This window comes from Triticum aestivum, chromosome 7A (genome assembly GCF_018294505.1).
Source record: "Triticum aestivum cultivar Chinese Spring chromosome 7A, IWGSC CS RefSeq v2.1, whole genome shotgun sequence".
NCBI classification, from domain to species: Eukaryota; Viridiplantae; Streptophyta; class Magnoliopsida; order Poales; family Poaceae; genus Triticum; species Triticum aestivum.
Window position 1 is genome coordinate 122,639,352 of NC_057812.1, and position 5,941 is coordinate 122,645,292.

The 5,941-nt window shown below is 43.0% G+C and overlaps 1 pseudogene; it reads right to left on the reverse strand.

Moving 5' to 3' along the window:
* Window positions 1–1,047: 1,047 nt before the first annotated feature.
* LOC123153157 (uncharacterized) lies at window positions 1,048–3,707 on the reverse strand (annotated as a pseudogene).
* Window positions 3,708–5,941: the final 2,234 nt, after the last annotated feature.

Consider the following 5,941-nt stretch of genomic DNA (forward strand, 5'->3'; position numbering starts at 1 on the left):
GTTCAGGATAGTGACACATCCTGTCTTGGTTTATTGTTGGAGTTACTGGCCACTACCGCTTGCACAAGCTATTCAAACTCACTATCTGAATCAGTTCGGTTTCTTGAGTCTCAACTACAAGCTAAAAGACATCGATCAGCTGTGCTGCGACAAGAAGTGGAAGGACTGCAGAAGTCCCTGGAGCATTTAGATGCATACTTTCTGGTGCAACAGCAGGCGTTGGAGGATTTTAGCGCCAAACAGCACAAAGCTAATCAGCTTGCTAAGCTTATTGCCAGCATGGTGGATACCCAGGATAACGTTTCTTGAGCTCTCACTACAAGAAATATGTCAACTTGTGACCAGCACTATTGGTCACTAAATGGTCATTGTTTTCAATTTCTGACCTTTTTGTGACCAAAAACATAAGGTCAAAAGCTGGCAGTCATAAACTGACTATAGCGACCTTTCTTCTGGAATGGTCGTAGACGTTTATGACCAAAATACATCTACTGTGGCGTTTTGGTCACTAGCAACCTCCCCAGGCCACATAGGCATCCAGCGTGGCAATCTGATGTGGCACAAGATTCAGCCCAGTCCAATTCGATTTTCTACATGGGCCTAGCCCAACAATTCGGCCTTTTAATGTATTTTTTTCCTGCCAGTTACATAGGCCAAGCCCATTTCAGCCTTTTTATTTATTTCTGGGTCGGGGCCTTTTAACTTTGTTTGGGCCATTATATTTTGGGGTTGGTCCCATTTGTCATCTTCTCACACATTAGGCCCACTTGACAGAAAATTCAAAATTGCTCAGATTATTCTCATAAGTGGGTCCCACAAGTCAGGTTTCCATTGCACACATTTTCAAATCACATACATAATCAATATTTCAAACGGAACAGTACAAATGTAGTTCATCAAATAACACTAACTAAGTCTACTACAATCTGTACATAGTCTATTACAAGCCAAATATGCCTACTATTACAATATAACAATATTTACAGTCTATTACAGTCAAACAAAAGAGACGACTCTTTACTGAGTAGGGCTATCCGTCTTTGAACTTCAAATTTCATAGACCTCCTGTTCGTCAATTGCAAGCACCATGCACCTTGGTTGGACATGAAGTGCTTGTCCTTGGTTGCACCATGCACCTTTGATGAAAGAGCTGCGGCTGATCGCTAAAACCTGTGAATATCAAAAAGATCTATTCAGTACAAAAAGTAAATCACGACAATATGTCAGTAGTAATAAATACAGAATCTGAACAAAAAAACTACTCCCAGTTAGAATTATTTTTGTTTTGGTAAGGTATAAGAGCAGCAGGTAAAGATAACATGAACAGATTGTTTGATCGGATAAGCTATATGATTGTATCAACACATGTGTAATGCATGGTACAGGTCAAATCCATGATATGAGACATAGATAAACCAGTAGTCTAAGATTAAAAATTCTATAGTCTAAATCAGTAACAGTTTAACAGTCTGTAGTCTAAGTTTCCAAGCTTGTCTACTAAAGAAATTGTATCAACTTAACAATTAGTCATGCATAAGTGTTTGACATCAAAAACATACAGAAGTGCATTCTCGAGATTGACAATTAGGATGCATGCTCTGAACATACAGAAGTTCTACAGAGCAGCAGCAATGGCATCACAGTTGAGTTGGCAGACCAAAACAAAGTCATGTATGTATGTATGTAACAAAATCAGCCAAACTTAATATGCATCATCAGCTGATTAAAAACAGTGGATAATAGTATAGTTCATCAAATGATATGGGCAGCTAGCCAAGTTTCCTAATGGGAAGAGCTCACAAGAGCAGACAAAGAATGTATATTTTAAACTAGACTAGATTGCAAGGGGGAAAGGAGACGGGATGTGTGGCGTTACCAAGGTAACACTCCTAATTTTTCTCATGAAAGGATCATGATAGACACAGGCAGCTACCAACAGGAAGAGGAAAATGGAAAATGCAGGCTACATGACCGAGGTTCTACCAACAAGAACCAACCAAATTAACCCAGCAAATTAGTCAGATGAGGCAAGCAGCCCAGATGCATAAGGGTGGATTGTTCAGTTCACTTCAGTTCAAGCTACCTAGAAGAGAATGTCAGGACAACCGGCTGGGTTCACTTCTTGTGCACCCTACAGTCTGGGGAGTTTGGCTGCATGTGTCTGTGTTGTTGAAATCGATGGCTAGGCCGACCGGGCTCATGTCCTTCAGGCTCGACGACTTGCGCTTCTACTGCAGCACCAAGAATGACATTGTTAATGTAGTCAAGGTAACCAGACAGTAGGGTAATTCAGGTTTTGACTAACAGTTGTACTGCCTGTGCTGTGTGTGTACCAGATTAAATTAAATCAGTAAACACTTGAGCTTTTATGGTTGGGTTGGTTGGTGCTTTTACCTTGGTGGAATTGCTGGCGGAGTGCTTCCTTTCGGATCGATGTTTCTGCTCCTTCTCCAGTAAGCACAGTAGCGTCTTGTTGGCTTCGTCAATAGCTCTTTTCTCCTCGAATAACTTAACCTTGAATTAAACATGCAAAAGAAACTTCAAACTGTCGAGACTACATTAGTGTTGCATGAAGCAATGTTCACTGAGAGGGCGATAAGTTGCAGGTACAGAACATAGGTGTTGCAAGTACAAGAGTGAGATAACATGTTACGTCCTTTGCTTTTTTAGGTTGGTCTTGAGTATCTTCTTGTCCCTCTGCGGCGCTTGCACTTGTTCAGTAAGGTGCGCGTGAGTAAGATGAATGTTGGAGGACCAGGTTGGTTAAACAACACTGCACTAGTAATTATACAAAGTAGCCACCACAGTAGCATACAGGAGTATCATGCAAGCAAGCAGAGTGTTCAATGATGGTGATGGAGATCTACAGTTGATCCAACACCAAATCACCTGATTGAAGGTGATGGAGCTCTACTACAGTTGACAGACCAAAAACAAACAATGTAACAAGACCAACTAGTCAAACTGAATATGCATCAAGTGATTAAAATCCATGGAAGATATAATTAGTCATCAACTGACACAACTAACTAATTTTCCTTTCCCAATGGCAGAGCACACAAGAGCAGACAGTAAATCATATCCAGAATGTAGCAATCAGTGGATAACAGGAGCCATCAAGCATGAAATCGACTGATAATATGAGCGAGGAAAGGGATACGGGGTGTGGTGATGTTACTGACGTCGGGGGCGTCCCTGAGGCGCTTGCATAGGTCGTCGCTCTCCCAGGTGAGCTTGTCGCATGACTCCATGGCGCGCTTGAGGTCGCACTCGTAGAGGCCGCACTCCTTCTCGAGCCTGGCTGGGCGGCGAGCTGGTCGCGGACCTCCTTCTCCTCCACACAGTGCCAGATCCCCTCCGTGTTCATCGCCGACTCATTCTGCACGCACGGCACAGGGCCGTTCCGATCCATCAGGCATTCTGGCGAATAGGTATAGTGCGCGAGTAACCGCCACAGCAGAATGGACGGGGGAGGGGGAAGGGGGCGGACTGACCCTGAGGAGGTCAATGCATTGGGCAGCGGCGTGGAGGTCCTCCTCGAGCGTGAAGACGCGGTCCTGGAGGTAGCCGCGCAGGTCCTACGAGACGGCGAGGTTGAGGCGGAGCGAGCGGTCGGGCACGGGGAGGCAGGGGGCATACTTTGTCTGGCGAAGCACCCCACCCACGCCGTCGGCGAGCCACTGGTCCAGCTGGTGGTGGTGCTGCATGATGGCTGCGCCCTGGACCGGATCCGGTGCTGCACCTCTAGCCCGCGGATCTAGAGCTAGGTCGCCATGGCTGTGCCGTGGGCTAGGGTTTCGGGTGCTTGGGAAAGAAGCAAAAGGTGGGGGGCGCCGGCGGTGGTGGGGTAGAGGATAGGGTGGGGGTCTCCGGCGGTCTCGGACGAGGTGAGGGGCGCGCGCGAGTGGCAGAGGGGCGGGTGGCGCAGGGAAGGGGAGAAAGGAAGGAGAATAGAGCGAGGGGAGAAAGAAAGGAGGCGGCGGGGGGTGGATGGAAAATGTGTAGAGGACTCACGAGATCTAGGGTTTCGGCTTAGGTGGGCTTCGGGTGAGGACAGCCGTTGGATCCGGGAGCATCCGACGGTGATCCATCCACGATCCGCGTGAAACGCCCACGGACCAATCAAAATGCAATACACGTGTACCATGTCATGACCATCTAAATTGGTCACAGTTAACTAAAAAATTGGTCGTAGTTGACTAAAAATTCATTTTCTATTTTTCAAGTGCCCAAAATGAGTTTTTTTGTGAAGGACCTACCATATATTTGTTGCAATATTGGACCAAATCATTTTTATAAAATAGTAGGCCATGTATAATGCACAATTTACAAAATGGTTGGGTGTCAAATTTTTTGATCCACCTCTCGTGAAAAAGACAAATTTCCGCCGATTCAGCTGGAAGCGGGTCAAATTTGAACTGCAGCTGCCTCATAGTTTGCTATTTATTTTTTCCAAAAGTCATTTCTAGGTATATAAGTACCTATTTAATCAGAGAAACACCAAAAAAATTCCAAGATTCAACCACTAGCTAGGAACGGTCATTCCCGTCGTTTTGACCGCATTTTGAAACGGACATAAAAATTTCAAAAAAATCAAAAAGTTGGGAAACCTTCGCATTGTGTCATTATATGTGGCCAAGTTCCCAGGAAAAATAACAAACTTGTAATATGGCAATTATTTTAAAAAAAATTCTTAGAAACGAGCTATCCCGTGTGGAGATCAATGGCTTTCAAGCCAAACGATCAATCTTATGGCCACATTCGTGGCATAGTTTGTTCAAATGATCTCATATTATGCACAAGGGTGCATATTGGAATGGCAAACAATGTTTCCTAAGGAAGTTTTCATTTTCTTTGCACGGAAAATCCATTTTCCATTTTCCGAGTACCCGAATTGAGTTCTTTTTGTGAAGGATCTACCATATATTTGTTGCAAAATTGGACCAAAACATTTTTATAAAATACTAGGCCATATTTGATTCACGATTGACCAAATGGTTGGGTGTCAAAAGTTTTGATCCACCTCTGGTGAAAAAGACAAATTCCTGCCGATTCAGCTGGAAGCGGGTCAAATTTGAACTGCAGCTGCCTCATAGTTTGCTCTTTATTTTTTCCAAAAATCATTTCTAGGTACATAAGTATCTATTTAATCAGAGAAACACCAAAAAAATTCCAAGATTCAACCACTAGCTAGGAACGGTCATGCCCGCGGTTTTGACCGCATTTTGAAACGGGCATAAAAAATTCAAAAAAATCAAAAAATTGGGAAACCTTTGCATTGTGTAATTATATGTGACCAGGTTTCCAGGAAAAATAATAAACTTATAATACGGCAATTATTTAAAAAAGTGTTCTCGGAAATGAGCTATCACGCGTGAAGATTTAGGGTTTTCAAGCCAGATGATCAATCTTATGGCCACATTCATGGCATAGTTTGTTCAAATGATTTCATATTGTGCACAAGGGTGCATATTGGAATGGCAAACAATGTTGCCTAAGGGAGTTTTCATTTTCTTTGTACAAAAAATCAATTTTTCATTTTTCGAGTGCCCAAAAGGAGGTTTTTTGTGAAGGACCTCCCAAATAATTGTTGCAAAATTGGACGAAATCAATTTTATAAAATACTAGGACATATTTAATGCACAATTGACAAAATGGTTGGGTGTAAAAAGTATTGATCCACCTCTCGTGAAAAAGACAAATTTCCGCCGATTTAGGTGGAAGCGGGTCAAATTTGAACTGCAGCTGCCTCATAGTTTGCTGTTTATTTTTTCCAAAAATCATTTCTAGGTACATAAGTACCAATTTAATCAGAGAAACACCAAAAAAATTCAAGATTCAACCACTAGCTAGGAACGGTCATTCCCGCCGTTTTGATCGCATTTTGAAACGGGCATAAAAAATTCAAAAAAAATTAAAAAATTGGGAAACCTTCGCATTG